Below are 16,400 nucleotides of genomic sequence, written 5' to 3'. Positions count from 1 at the left end.
CTTTCCTATGACCATTGAAGCCACTACCATCATATCAGGATTACTTAATTGGTTTCTAAAACTTGACTGTCTATTCTAGAAATTAAGCTTCATATATCAAAGTGATTATTTATGAAATGAAAAGCAAATGATATAGGACCCACCTGCTTAAAGACATCACAAGACTCATAACTGTACTAGCATAAAAGTTAATCTCCCTACCCTGATATAGAGATGAAGTTAAGTACAAAAGCCTTGATGTGCTTGGAAAATTCCCAGTTTGCCCCTGATTTCTTGGTGCAATTATTAAGAGCTTCCCCTCCACTCTTATATATGAATTAGTTTGGAAAATATACTACAAGTCCCTATACATAAGATACATGTCATCAGGATTCTACCTTTTAAACTTCTTCTCTAGGTATCCAGCCCTAGTTCTCTTGTAGAAATAGTAGCCTGTTTTCCTGTTGGTTAGTGAATAAGGCTTGCTTCTGCTTTGGAGCTGTTGCAACTTCTTATCCTTTTGATGGAACCTGTTCCTCTCATGTGTTCATTTGGCTGACTTACCAAGCTGAAGTCTAATCAAGCAGTGAGTCAATTCCCTGTCACTCACTCTAAGTCAGAACCTCTGCTGGTTCCTTATCATCATTCTTCCAGCTTCCTCAGTTTTTCAAAACCCTAGTCACTGACTGGAACCATCTTCTAAATTCGTTTTTAGTGTGTTTTCCTGGCTCCCATACAGAATGCTCAGGATACTGGGGTTCCTTACTGCCTTATTTTCTATGTCATAGAGGAAAGCATGCTAGTTTTCAGTACTTAAAAATAATCACAGTGCTGGGGATTGAACTCAAGGCTTTGAGCATGCTAGGAAAACATCTAACCACTGAGCTACATCTCCATACATTTAGCACCTACTTTTAGAAAGAATGAATAAATTATTCAGTTATAGTGGATGAAAACTGATCTGAATTATTTCATGATTGAAAATAACCAACAGTACCCTGATGCAGATTTATGGTTTTTTTTTCCTGCATAGATGGTAGACAAGTGGAAACAAATGTTGACAATAGATAGTAGATAGATAATTTCTCTATAAACTGCCTTACAAGATTCCATGAAATCATTCTTGCTGAGACAATTTGAGGTAGGTTCCATTTTGAAAAGGATATTGCTGACTATGTACTCAGAAGAACCAAAAGTTCTAAAACATTTCTAATTCCTGATCTTCCCTTCCTCCACCATTGGTGCTGACTCTCTGATCTGCCATTTGGTCTAGGACTCACAGTGAGTTTGGGATTTAGATCCCCTAGCACACTTCCCTTCCTCCAGTAATCCAGCATTTGCAATAGGACCACTCACAATTTTGGGGACTCAGATTCCTCCTATTATGTCTTCATTCCTTCACCACAGGTGCCAAGGATCTGTCATTTGGGCTAGGACCTGAATATCAGTGTGTGTGGGCACTCAGATTCTCCTCGCACCTCTTTCTTCTTGCACTGTGGCTGAACACAAACTGCCATTTGAGATAGGACCCATGTGTCAGCTCTGGCACTCAGAATGCCACTAGCACTCATCTCTTCTAATGTCATGGGCACCCACGATCCACCATGTGGACGGGGACCCATGCATGAGGGCAGGCACTCAGAACCCCCATAGTAGCCCATCCCTTCTTCCACCTCAGGAAACTGCCATTAGAGAAGACGATTCAAGTGTGAGTTTAGTCACAGCTGCAAGTAAATTCATGTGATTTATCCCACCTATGAAATAGCACCAAACACAGCAAAGATAACCACTAGTAGACAGGTACTATGAACAAAACAAACAGAAGATCCAAGAAACAGTGGGGCTAAAAGACACCATAGACCAAGTGAAGCTGGTGCACATTTTATAACAGTCCATATCAACACTGCAGAATGCACATTATTCTCAGCAGCCCATTGAACTTTCTACAAAATAATTCACATCTTAGGACACAACAAAATAACTTCATGTAACCTAAGTGATAAAGTTAAAATATGCAAAATATTAGAGGTTAAATAACACACTACTGAATAATTAATGAGTCAATGAATAAATCAAGAAGGAAATAAATTTCTGAGAACTGAATGAAATTGAAAAAAAAATACCAAAACTTATGAGAGACAATGAAGGCTTCCCTAAGAAGGAAGTTACTAGCTCTAAAAGTTCACATAACATAAACAGAAAGATCTCAAATTAATTACTTAATGATGAACCTTGGAAATGGCCTTGGAAAAATAAGAACAAACCAAATCCCAATATACCATATGAAAAGAAATAAGATCAGGGCAGAAATCAATAAAATATCAACAAAAAAATTAAAAAAGTTGTGAAACTATGACTTTGTACTTTGGAAATGAAAAGAAAGGTTAACAAATCTTTAAACAAATTAACCAAAAAGTATACAAATCAGTATTATTAGAGATAAAAAGGACAAGTTACAACAAATACCAATAAAATTGGGAGAATCACAAAGAGCAGCTTCAAAAACATATTCTAGGGCTGGGGAGATGTCTTAGATGTTAAGACACTTGCCTGTGAAGCCTAAGGACCCAGGTTTGATTCTACAGGTAGATGCACATGGTGGTGCATGCATCTGGGGTTTGTCTGTAGTGGCTAGAGACCCTGGCACACCCATTCTCTCTCTCCCTCTCTTTCTTTCTTCCTGTCTCTAAGAAATAAATAAAAAATAAATCTTTAAAAATAAATAAATAAAACATATTCTAGCAAGTTGGAAAATCTGAATGGGACAAAATTCTAGATGCACATGACTTACTAAAGTTAAGCTACAACAATATAAATAATTTAAACATATGTATAATAAGCAAAAATAATAGGAATAATAAAAACATTTTCCAACTCCCAAAAAGTACAAGTCTAGATGAGTTCACTGCAGAATTCTATCCAACCTTTAAAGAAGAACTAAAGCCTCTGATTCTCAAAAAATTTCATAAACTTGAAAAAGAGAGCATTCACTTTTTCTACTGAGCCAGCATTACACCAACAGCAGAACCAGATAGACACATAGTAAGAACAAAAATCCAGAGCAATATTATCCCTGATGAATACAGATGCAAAAATTTAAGACCATATCACAAAGATCATCCATCTTAATAAAGTAGGCTTTATTTTGAGAGGCAGGGATGTTCAACATAAATAAATCAATAAATGTGATACACCATATAAATCAACTCAAGTACAGAAATCACATAATCATCTCAGTAGACTTGGAAATGGCCTTGGACAAAATATAGCATAACTTCATGATAACAGTGGGGAGAGATATAGTAGCTATACATAACAAACATTTAGCCATCACCGTCTGAAATGGAGAAAATTTTGAAGCATTCCCACTAACATCTAGAACAAGATAAGGGTATGTATTCTCTCACTTCTATTTAATGTAGTGTGTGAAGTTTTGATGAGAGTGATAAGACAAAACAAAGAAATAAGAGGGAGACCAATTGGAAAGGAAAAAAATCAAAATTTTCCTTACTTACAGATGATATACTTCTACGTACAAGAGACCCTAAAGACTACACCAGGAAACACTTATACTTAATATATACTTTCAGCAAAGTTGAAAACAAAATTCACACATAAAAGTCAGTAGCTTGTTTATATACATATGGAAAACTTATAAGAACAAAATTAGGAGAAAAAAACTCCATTCATTATAGCCATAAAAATTAAATATCTCAGAATATCACCAACTAAAGAAGTAATAGACTTCTACAATGGAAACTTTAAAACAATGAAAAAGAAATTTGAGACATTAGAATGTGGAAAGATCTCCCAAGGTCATGATTCAGAAAAATATTGCCATTCTACTAAAGCAATGTACAGATTCAGTGCAATTGAAATCACAGCTCAAGTGATTTCAGAAAAAAAACAATCTTAAGTTCATGTGAAACTACAATGAGCCCAGATATCCAAAACTATCCTCAGCAAGAAAAATATTGCTGGAGGTATGACCAAATCTGACTATTAGAGCCACAGTAATAACAGCATGGTATTGTCACAGACAGACATGCAGATCTGGGCAATGAAATAAAGGACAAAGATACAAGTCCATGTAACTAGAGCCACCCGATAGTTGACAAAAATGCACATTGAGGAAAAGACAGCATTTTCGAAAATGATGCTGGGAACCTGAACAACTACATGTTGAGGAAATGAACCTTGACCTTTATCTCGCACCCTGAATAAAAATAAATTCCAAATGGGCCTCAACATAATGCCTGAAACCCAGAAGTTACTAGAGGAAATAGTAAGGCAACCACTTAAAGATATGTAGGCATAATAAAAAAAAACTTTCTGAATAGGACCCCAGTTGTCCAGGAAATAAAACAACCAACCAACAAATCAGGTCTCATGAAACTTGAAAGCTATGGCTAAGGAAAGTGCTCCAAGTCAAGAGGCAATGTAAAAAATGGAAGCAAATCTTTGTCAGCTCTACATTTGACAGAGGATTAATATCTAGAATAAATAATGAACTCAAAAAACTAGGCAATATAGAAGCAATTATCCCAATTTTTAAAAAGTGATATGAAACTGAGCATTGAATTTTCAAAAGATTGGGGCTGGAGAGATGGCTTAGCGGTTAAGAGCTTGCCTGTGAAGCCTAAGGACCCCAGTTCGAGGCTCAATTCCCCAGGACCCACATTAGCCAGATGCACAAGGGGGCGCATGCATCTGGAGTTCTTTTGCAGTGGCTGGAGGCCCTGAAGCGCCCATTCACTCTCTCTCTCTCCCTCTGCCTCTTTCTCTCTCTGTCTGTAGCTCTCAAATAAATAAATAAAATAAACAACAAAAAAAGATGAAGTGTAGATCGTCAATAAATATTTATAAAAATATTCAACATCTTTATCATCATAGAAATGCAAATTAAAACTTCTTTGAGATTTCATTCCAAGTCGGGCGTGGTGGTGCACACCTTTAGTCCCAGCACTTGGGAGGCAGAGGTAGGAGGATAGCTGAGAGTTCAAGGCCACCCTGAGAATACATAGTGAATTCCAGGTCAGCCTGAGCTAGAGTGAGACCCTACCTTAGAAAAAAAAAGAAAGAAAGAAAAGAGTTTCATTCCACCTGGTTAGAATGGTTATCATCAAAAAGTAAATGACAAAAAGTGCTTTTGAGGGTATGGGAAAAGTGAAACCCTTATTCACTATGGTTGGGAGAGTAAACTGGTGTAGCCATATGAAAGACAGTGGGAATGGTTCTCAATAAGGCAAAAATAGGTCTATTATGTGACCTAGCTAAACAATTCCTGGGTATATACACTAAGAAATCTATACTTTACTATAGAGGTACTTGCCCATGCATGTTTATTGCTGCTATTTTCATAATACTTAGGAACTGAAATCAGTATAGATGCCTGACAACTGATGAAGGGATAATGAAAATGCAGTACACAACAGAGTTTCATTCAGCTGTAACGAAAGGTGAAATGACATCTTTTGCAGGAAAATTTTATACTAAGTGAGCTAACCCAGGTTGAGAATGACAAACATGGCATATGCAGATCCTAACATTGAATTTTTTTTTATTTGTAGGCAATCTGGAGTAAAAAGATAGTAGAGGCCAGAGAGCTAGAATGGATCTTTGAGAGGGGAGTTCTTAATGAGAGGGGTGTACCTTTGTAAGTAGAAGAGTGGATTAGTGGAGGTGAAAAGGTCAGGGGTCAGGGCAAAAGAATGGAGAAGAGAGGTTGAGAGGGTTACCCCAAACTAAGAATGCCATATATATATATAAAACAAGCCATAGGGAAACATACATTTTGGTAGCTAATAGAAAGAGTTTTTCCAAAAACTCTATGGACCTATCCAATGCTGTTCTCTGAAGTCATGGGTTGTGCAAGAAAACCCCAGTTCCAGGATATCCAAGGATAACTGGAGCTGGTGGCTAGTTAGGGAGCCTGCTGAGGTCTCCACTATAACACAGGCTATTGCCATGGTTTTTGCTTGCCCACCAGAACTACATAGTAAGACCCTGTCACTGAAAACACATTTATCAGTTGCAGTACACTGAATGATCAAACTGGAACAGAGATGGAACACTTTTCCCTGTTGGTTTTCTCTCGTGCTAGAGAATGCTATGCAAGCTGAAGTGAGAGAAGAGCTATCAACAGTCCTTACTACACTACTGACCAGCCAGGCAAGATGTACCTACTGGTGACATAGTGGAATGACTGTCATGGGGGTATTCAACTGCTCTCTTGATTTGATCTGAAGCCTGTTCCACAGGAGAGAATTAATGCCTCTTAGTGAAAGCATCAAAAATGCATGGTGGGAAAGTCATCTATGCTAGTGGGGAAGGAACTACTGTTTCTTTGATGTGTTGTGTCAGTAAAACTGTCTTATGAATATTTAAGGTTATTCCCATAGACTAGTTCTACTCTTACTTTTGGATAGAGAAGCTTCAGTTTGCTGATGAGACACTGGGATACTCAAAACTATGAAGGTCCTGAACAAAAGTGACTGTTGAGTACTGACTGCTAAATAAGATAGCTTTACCTTGTTTTTCAAGGCTCAGAGAACATTGCAGAAGTGGGGGAAGAAAGAATTTAAGAGCCACAGGGTGGGAAGGAGTACATTAGGACATTAACCTCTGGACATGAAATAACCATTGTTGTGGTTTGAATAGAATAGATGGCTCCCAATATATTCAGTTCTTTATTGTTTGTAGTTTGTGTTCTGAAGCCACCTGGCTGGAGGCAGTGTCACTGGATGGATCTTTAGGTGTGGTGGTGGGTTTCAGATTTCAATCTAAAGATAAGCAAAGTGTACCTAGCTGGAGTTGCTGAAGTATGCTGTGCTGTGTGGCTTTTTGGCTTTTGGCTTGTATTTCTGTCTCTGTGAACCTGAAGCTGTCTACTACAATTGTATTCATGATGTTGTAGCACCTATCATTACCACCTTGGTCATGCACACAAAAAAAAGATGAGTCCATCACCATTTCAACATGGATAATGGAAGTGGGAAAAAAATGAAGTTGAAATTATTGTCTTTTAAAAACATACATTAGTAGTATCACATATTCTAAAACAGAGGTATCTGGGTTTCTTCTGAGCTAGAATCTCTAGATCACTAGACACCAAATATATGACCAAGGTCCTGTGGAAGAGAGATGAGTAGAGCACAATCCTCTCCTAAGAAGGATGTTCATTCTATTTATGACCTAAAAAATATTAAGGCCGGTACAGTGTAAGTTGCTGTGTATACAAAGATGGAGGGGCATGATTTTTCCCTTGAAGGTCTGAGAAAAAGGAGATGAGCTTATAAAGGGGTAAGAAAAAAAGTCTCAGGCTGGAGAGATTGCTTAGTGGTTAAGGCACTTGCCTGCAAAGCCAAAGGACCTCAGTTTGAATCCCCAGGGCCCACATAAGCCAGATGCACAAGGTGGCCATGCATCTGGAGTTTGTTTGCAGTGGCTAGAGGCCCTGATGTGCCCATTTTCTCTCTCTATGTCTCTCTATGCTTCTTTCTCTCTCTCAAATAAATAAAAATTAAATATTTTCAAAGGTATGACATTTTATCTAATGGTTCTCTCCTTGTTTCTTTACTCAGATATTATTTAGACTCAGCTAAAATTTTCTGACAGCTGTTCCCATTTCCCTTGTTAGGTTTTTTTTTTTTTTTTCAGTTGCTATCAATAACAAAGGCATATTTTGTTACCAGCTACTCAAGGGATTTCTTTAGGCATTTTGAACAATCTGATACCACATTCCACCAAGAAACACAGTACAGGTCATCCAAGAGAAGCTCAGAAAGAAATAGGAGGCCTGATCTCAGACATGAAATGCTTAGGATCTGAATGAAATGTGCCACATAAAACTGGGAAAAGTACAAAAATATCCATTTATATGGCTTAATCAATAAAACATGTATAAACATGTCTGAGTGACATGAGCAATCTATGAAAATATTTCCCTACTTCTCTAGATAAGAGTTTATTGGCATGTAGGTCTCACCTGTTAAAGACATTTTCTATGGATTTGGAAGCAACATAATATTGATGGTTACTTACAGATACTAATAAATATAGAGATGTCAAACTTGGGAGTTGACCAAAACATGAAGCCTAATAAGCAGAAAGCAAAAATACAATGGAAGTATGTCCTCCAGCTAGGTGTGGTTTCTCACACCTTTAATCCCAGCACTTGGGAGGCAGAGGTAGGAGGATCACCCTGAGAATACATAGTGAATTCCAAGTCAGCCAGGACTGGAGTGAGATCCTACCTTGAAAAACCAAAACCCAAACAAAAACAACAAAAAGAAAGTATGTCCTCTAGCAGACCTTATCTTTAGCTAATGATCCTATGATTTATGCAGTGTTAAGAATTTTACTAAATACTAAAACTCTACTTAAGGAGTTTTAAGGAAATTGGGCTGAATTGGGTGGTAAAAATTAGCAATATAGCACACACACGTAATAACTGCACAAAAATGTGATCCTTTGTGAAACTAATTTTTTCATTCAGGAAGCATGGATATGAATGAACAGAGAGCAGAGTACGCCCTTATGTAAATATTTGTATGCTGAAACTTTTTAAATCTGTAAATGACATGAGAGAAATAATAATGACAAAATGAACTCAAGGAAACTAAATGGCTGTATGGCTTTAAGAAACATCCTACAGCTGATGTAAGGCAAACTATAGATGTATTTGCAGTGCTCTGAGTTGCTGAGTGCACTAACTCACGAGTCCATTTGGCTCAACAGTCTGACTACAGTAAGCAGATACACTTCTAGTTGATGCCTTTTCTCAGCCTGCTTAATACTACTGTAATTTATAAGGCCATGCTCACATCCTACAATTTGAATTCTCTAGTACCCAATAAAAAGAAACCTAGTCAAGTTGAAAAGTTTCTAAACATGAAGCATGAATAAGTAAAAGGAAACTGTACAAAAGAGTTCTTGTGTCTGAGTCAACTAAAGTTTCTTATAAACTTATTATTCTTTAGAGAAAATTCCAACAAGAATGTTTACTTGCTGTATCAATCTACATCAGGTCAAAATTCATATGAAATGTAAAGGTAACGAATTAATAGCAGCAATAAAACCTGGATACAAAAACACAACATAATTAAAAATAAAGCAAATATTCTAAAAAATAGCAATCTAGAGTCATTTTGTATTAAAAGGAACTGTGGTAGTCTGAATTAGGTGTCCACTATACACTCATGTGTTTTGAATGCTTGATCCCCAGTTGATGGCAATGTGAGAGGTAGACCCTTGCTGGAGGAGATGTGTTGCTGGCATTGGAACTTGATGGTTTATTAACCCTTGCTTGCCAGTGTTAGTTTGGCTCATTTTCCTGATGCTGTTGTCCACCTGATGTTGACCAGTAGGTGATATCCAGCTTCTGCTCTACCATTTCTTCCCTATCATCATGGAGCTTTTCTTTGAGACTGTAAACCAAAATAAAGAAATTCTTCCTACTGGCTGCTTTTGGTCAGGTGCTTACACCCAGCAACATGCAGATAACTTCAACAGAAGCTAACTTAACAATAAAGTTGCACATCCAAGTACTAACCAGGCCTGACCCTGTTTAGCTTCTGTGATCAGCTATGTTCAGAGTGGTATGAACATAAACAAGTCTCGGTAATTTAATCTCTTAGTGTTTCATTGTAAATATAAGCAAAAATAATATCAAAATCATGATCTAAGTCATCAAGAAAATAGCTCCTGCAGAGGAGTGTCCAGCACTGAAAAATCTCTATCACACCTTCCAAGGCCCAAGGTTCATTGTAGAAGCAGTGGTGGAAAGAATGTAAGAGCCAAAGGAAGGGGACCACTCCTTATGATGCAACTGTCCAGACAATTTGGCCTTGATATCCATGACCTCGCAGTGCCCAGCAACACCTTCACAAGACCCTCATGATAGGAGAAAAAGACGATGACATTAAAATGGAAGAGAGGCTAACTAACAGAGAGAGGGAGGGGATATGACAGAGTGGAGTTGTGAAGGGGAAAGTGGGGGAGGGGAAGGAAATATCATGGTTTATTGTCTGTAAGTATAGAAGTTGTCAATAAAAAACAAATAAAAGATTCAAAACAAAAGCAAATAGCTCCTATGTAGTCTATTTAGGAAGACAGAGGCTTATTCACTATTGTTTTCAAGTTATGTTAGTCCAAAATTCTTATAGTGTTTAAAGTTGTAATTTCACCTTAAAATGAGAAAGGCTTTTAGCATCTCAAAATGTACTCATGGCTACCTGATTGTGAATTTCCCACATTAGCCATTAAAGAAGCTTTCATATCTTTGGAAAAACACACTTGAAAACATACCAAAATGGCTAAGGTCCAGCATTCCATACATTTCCTTCCAGGTAAGCTTTTTTTTTTTTTTTTTTTTAAATTATTTATTTATTTGCAAAGAGAGAGAGAGAATGGGTGCAAGGCCTTCAGCTGCTGCAAACAAACTCCAGATGTTTGTACCACTGCACATCTGGCTTTATGTGGGGAATCAAACTGAGGTCATTAGTTTATACAGGTGAGTGCCTTAACCATTAAGCCATCTCTCCAGCTCCCAGGTAATATTTTTAATCCATTGTTATACATGCTGATTTAGTTGGTTGAGCATTTACAGTGAAAATCTTGAAATTATACTTGGAAAGGGGGCTTCTAAAGGCAAGGCAACCCCAAAGCTGGGTTGGGGCTTATACACTTGAAATTTTTTTATCCTGTCTCCAGCATCATTCTATTGAGGTCTAAAGAATTAAAGCCATGGTGGTGACCTTTGGGATGACACAAAAGTCACCTTAGTGCTGAGAAGAAGTGACAGAGGAGTGCTCAGCACTGAAACATCTCTATCACACCTTCCAAAGCTCAGGGCCCATTGTGGAAGAGGTGGCAGAAAGAATGTAAGAGCCAAAGGAAGGGTAGGAGTGCTAACAATGTGGTCTTTCAGATGCAAAATGGTCTGGATATCCATGATTTCCCAATGCCTGTTACTATCTACACAAGACCCTCATGATAAGAGGAAACGATGATGACGAGGGTGTGGTGGCGCACACCTTTTATCCCAGCACTCAGCAGGCAGAGGTAGGAGGAATCCCGTGAGTTTGAGACCACCCTGAGACTACATAGTGAATTCCAGGACAGCCTGAGCTAGAATGAAACCCTACCTCGAAAAACAACAACAACAACAACAAAAAAGATGACATTAAAATAAAAGAGAGACTAATGGAGAAGGAGGAAAGGATATAATGGAGAGTAGATTTGTGAAGGAGAAAGTGGAGGAGGGGAGGGAAGCAACACTGTTTATTTTCTATAATTATGGAAGCTTTCAATAAAAAATAAAAATAAAAAAATCCAAAGAAAGAAAGAGAGAGAGAGACAGAAGTAGAGAATGGTTGTGCCAGGGACTCTTGCTGTTTCAAATAAATATGCATTACTTTGAAAAAAAAGGAATTAAAGCCATGAGACTTCACAGAGAATAAAAGGAAAAACATATATAATCATTGTGACACATTTTCAGATATAAAGATGAGCAGAATGTGTGGGGAATGCACAGTGACACATGAGAGGAAGTTCAGATAGGTGGAGACTAATGGTTGCTAAGGGAAACAGGAATACATGTGCTGGTGATATAGAAGCTTGACAGGGTGGATAGGTACAGGTTTCTACTCAGAAACGTTGGAGTTAAAATTATAAATCTTCTAATTCCCAAGACCAAGGCAAAATCACTTGGCCTCCTTGCACTTGGTTTAATTGCAAGTAAGATTGAATAATTTATCTTACAAGGTAAATATCTGGTAAATAAAGTACCTGCTGTAAGTGCATTCATAAAATCATGAGAGTAACTGTGATAGTTTGAATGTGATAGTTTGAACATTTGGCCCCACAGACTCAGGTGTTTTATTTAAATTGAGCCCCTAGAAGACCGATGCCAGCTACAGAAGACTTGTCACTGGGGGAGGATCTTGAGTTCATCCCTAGGATGTGTGGGGAGCAACTGGAGTTCTGTTGTTTGTGCTTGTCTGTGTTTGCTGGCTGTTTGATGGTGTCTCTCTGCCATTGATCTGCCATTGACCACTGGAAGGAAGTCAGCTTCTTCTGCCATTGATGGTGTTCCCCTGGAATTTGTAAACCTCAAAAAACCTTTTTCTTCTCATAAGCTGCTTCTAGTGGTTTGTTTCAGCAATGCAGAACTTGCTGCAACAGTGGTATACATATTCTTGAAAGGCACTTCGGTGTCTTTCATAAACTAGATTAGGAAGGAAAGACAGAGGAGATGCAGATGAAGTGATGCAGGAGTGGGAGGTGTTGGCTGAGGAAGGGTTTGAATTCAGAGATATATTGGGGCATAAGACTCATGAAGACTTACTGAAAAAAATAAATAAACAATTGGTTGCTGTGGTGATAGGAGTCATCACATCTTTGCTCCCTAAATACAGCCTGCCTTCCACATTTCCTTGAAGGTAAGTAAGCAGTTTTCTGTAAACTGCGAAACTGAGATGTGTTACTAAGTAGGTCAAATGAGTTTCTTCAGCAAGTTACCAGTCCTTTGCCCATGTGCTGAGAAAATTAATCTCCAGTGAAATGTAGAGGGTGGTCTGTCAGACTATGACAAGCATGAAATTGTTACTTCTTGACACAACCTATCATTGACCTGAGAAAAATTGTGAAATTTAACCATGAGTGCTACACACTCAATCTCATTTGGCCTTTCTGTCTTTGGTATAAGATAAGGGTGTTCAAAGAGATTAATGAATTTTTTTTTTTTTCCTTTTTCCAGCTCTAAGGTTTTGTACCTATAAATACTGGTCACAAATGAGGCCTAGGTAGAATAAACAGTTGAGGCATGTTCAAGAATGTCTGCATAGGTCCTTCCAGGATTGTCTGCAATAGCAATAGAGTAGAATCAGAAGGCATCAACTCATATTTGTAGCTCAATTTCAAGGTGAAATTGAGAAATATTGGCATTAAAAACCTGTTATCACTTCAATTTCTAGAAAACGTTCCAAATAGGGAAGAATATAATCTTTAAGTCAGGGAGTATTAAGGTTGTTCTAAAAGGAAAGACTAATGAATGCACTACATATTACTTGTATTATTCTTGGTTCTGCTAAATATTTCAAAGGTCTTATCCGCTTTGTGTTGGGCACACAGTTTTACAATATAAAATCCAAATTCCTTGATATGATGTATGGGGGCCCCAAGAAATTTGGCATTTAACTGTTTTCTACCTTTTTCCTACAAATCTTAACTTGCCTCCACAATCCCAAATCTCTGAATTTAACTCTATCATATGCCTTATCAATAATTAGGCATTCATTTATTCTTTCATCCATTCATTACCATGTTCATATTTATTGAGAGCATCCAAAACACTGGGCATTCAGCTAGTCATGAGGACAATGGTGATCAAAATCAGTGTTTCACCTGAGTCCTGACAAGCAATTTTGGACATTTACAGTTTCAGAACATTAAACAATTAATTAGAAGATGAGATAGGATAAAATCATAGGTCTTCATCTTTTAAAAATTTTATCTTTTGGAGGGCTGGAGATATTGCTCATCAGTTTAGTACACTTCTTATGCAAGCATGAGGGCCTGAGGCCAGCAGAGTTTGAGACTCCAGCACCCATGTCAACAGCTAGGCATGATCATGCACCACCTCTGCAACCCCAGTACTGTGGCAAGAGGGGACCAGAGGTTTGTAAATAGCAAGCTATGGAATCAGTAAGAGATTCTGTGACAAGGAAACATAGATGGGTAGATGACTGATGGAGGGAACACCTGACTTTCTTCTTCAGCCATGGCAGGTGAACCCATGGGGTGCTGCAGATGAGCACATGGAGTGCCACGTCAGCACATTTACGTGTACACCACACAAATTCACTACACATAACACATACCACATCACATATAACATGCACATGCAAAATATGTATCTTTTTTTCCTTTCAGATTTAGTGTTGTAAATACTGTTTAGAGGGACTTTTGGGTTTTAATTGTAGGAACAATGATGAACAGAACCAGATTCTTTCTAGGATGTCTAGGTTCCAAATGCAGATGACAAATTATCTGATCCTTGCCAAATGAGGAAAAGCAAAGGGATTTTTGAATTATAGCAGTAAGAACAGTGTCTACAGTGGCCCTGCAGTGAAACCTGAAGCGTCTGACAGTGACTGAAAGGTCAGACAGGAAGTATGGCTCTGGCAATGCTGAAGTATCATTTCAATGAAAATACAGTGTTTTTTTTCTAAAAATTTCTCCTCCTCAGGAATATTTGATATGACTAACTCTACTTTTTTCTACAGTCAGGAAGAGTTCTATTTACACAGCTAGTAAAAATAATTTTGAGGGTTTGAAATTATATTTAGAAGTAATATAGTGCCATGGACCCAGCTTGCAGCCTGACACAGAATAGATGCTAAAAAAATCCACTCCTTTTTTCTTGCTCATATTTTTTCTGGGCTCAATGACTGACATAAAATTGTTGCTCAATGAAGTGTTTATTTAATAAAAATATTATAAAAGTATCAGGCCAGGCCATGGCTTCAAGTGCAGCAGGGCATTTGTTGTTTGAAGGAGGAAACACTACTTAGTAAACAGGTAAGCAGAGACATCCTGATGGTGCTGCCACTTGTAAGGTTTTGTCCAGGTACAGAATACAATGAGCAAATGGTCACTGCAGTTTTGAGCTGTTCACAGAGGCATGCAGTCTGGGAAGTAACATTGAGAGGATGTTCTATTAGTTTTATTGAAACGTGTTATCTATGATCTATGATTCTACTGTGAATTAAAGCTTCAAAACCAAATGTATTCTTAGGGTATACAAACTGGTTTGTCTGTCATTGAACATCTGGCCAATCCCTTTAATTAGCACAAGCAAGATGGTCCCAAAACAATGATACTATATGGTAAATGAGCAGGAAGAGGAAGCTGTGTGTGGAGTCCAATTAAATGTGATTAACATTATAACCCTCTCTAGTTTAGAGCTTCCTTCTCCCCTTTTCTTTCAAGGAACCACAATGCTCTCACAGAATTTCTTTTGCTTTTCACCAGCAATTTTGATTAAATTAAATTTCACTAGATTCAGTTGAGTTGGGGGAAAGGCTGGAAAAATGGGGCCTCAAACCACAAATCTGAGGTAGAACTTAGAATGTTTGTATCACAATTCCTCTATTCACTATCCCCTACCATCTCCACTTAAAGACTCAGGAAGCAATCAACAGATGCCCTTAAAAAGATGTCCTGGGGGCTGGAGAGATGGCTTAGCGGTTAAGCGCTTGCCTGTGAAGCCTAAGGATCCCGGTTCGAGGCTCGATTCCCCAGGTCCCACGTTAGCCAGATGCACATGAGGGCGCAAGTGTCTGGAGTTCATTTGCAGGGGCTGGAGGCCCTGGCACGCCCATTCTCTCTCTCTTCTCTCCCTATCTGCCTCTTTCTCTGTCTGTCACTATCAAATAAATAAAAATAAAACAAAAAAAATTTAAAAAAAAAAGATGTCCTGGTACTTCTGTATGGAAGAAGGAACACATCACATACTAAGCACATGATCATAGATATTTTTTCTTTCACAACTATTTTTTAAATTACATGTATTTGAAATTTAGAACATAATGATATGGGAAAATATAAAGAAACAAAATGGCTATTATAGGGAAGTGAGCACACAATCTGAACTATTGTGTTTAATGAATACAGGTGAAGTCCTTGGTCAGAGTCAGTAAAACTGGGATGAAAACAGCAGTGCTCAAGACAGGGTGGTTACAACTCCCATAGGGCATTCCAGAGCCAATGGTACCAACCCAGAGCTACTGTTGCTAGGGATGAATAGAACCTGTGTTTCTTCTTGATGAGAGGCATGTTTACAGTGAGAAATAGCCATGCTTGCCAAGTCTGCTTACTCTATTCTTGTCCAATACAGCCATGGTCTTTGACTTGAACCAAATCCAGGAAATGGAGACAACTGAGGCCTTAAAATAATCTGCTAGCATAATGAATCAAATCTCATAGTTACCACGGTACTAAGGTTGCTGAAGCAACAATGAAATAGTCCAACATAGATACTGTGACAAATGTAATGTTAAGCATAAAACCAGGATGTAAATTTGATAAAACCTCTTCTCTCATCAGAATAGTTAAGAGATGCAAGATTCTTGGTGAAAGAAAATGCATATTTATTTTTTAACCTTAATCACTATTAATGGACTCATACAATAAACTATATATACCTCTCTCCTTGAAGTGTTTTTGTAAAACTGCTTATATACTTGACAACTATTGTTAACTATCCTAAAAAAGTCCCAATTAAAAGAATCTCTCTAAGTATTTCAATCTCTGTACTGGATAAATCTGGGTCCATTGTTTTGGGTCTATCTGAAATTAATTTACATAGTCTCAGTCCTGCCTCTTGGGTTTATTATCCTCAAAAATTTCCAGGGAAC

The 16,400-nt window shown here is 37.9% G+C and overlaps 1 protein-coding gene across 1 annotated transcript in view; it reads right to left on the bottom strand.

Moving 5' to 3' along the window:
- Nucleotides 1-16,400, bottom strand: part of Syt10 (synaptotagmin 10) — a 76,548-nt gene that overhangs the window by 11,663 nt on the left and 48,485 nt on the right. The window lies entirely within an intron of this gene.

The sequence above is a fragment of the Jaculus jaculus genome, chromosome 5 (assembly GCF_020740685.1).
Source record: "Jaculus jaculus isolate mJacJac1 chromosome 5, mJacJac1.mat.Y.cur, whole genome shotgun sequence".
NCBI classification, from domain to species: domain Eukaryota; kingdom Metazoa; phylum Chordata; class Mammalia; order Rodentia; family Dipodidae; genus Jaculus; species Jaculus jaculus.
The sequence above is the reverse complement of the archived record's forward strand: the minus strand, read 5'-3'. Positions and strand labels throughout refer to the sequence as shown.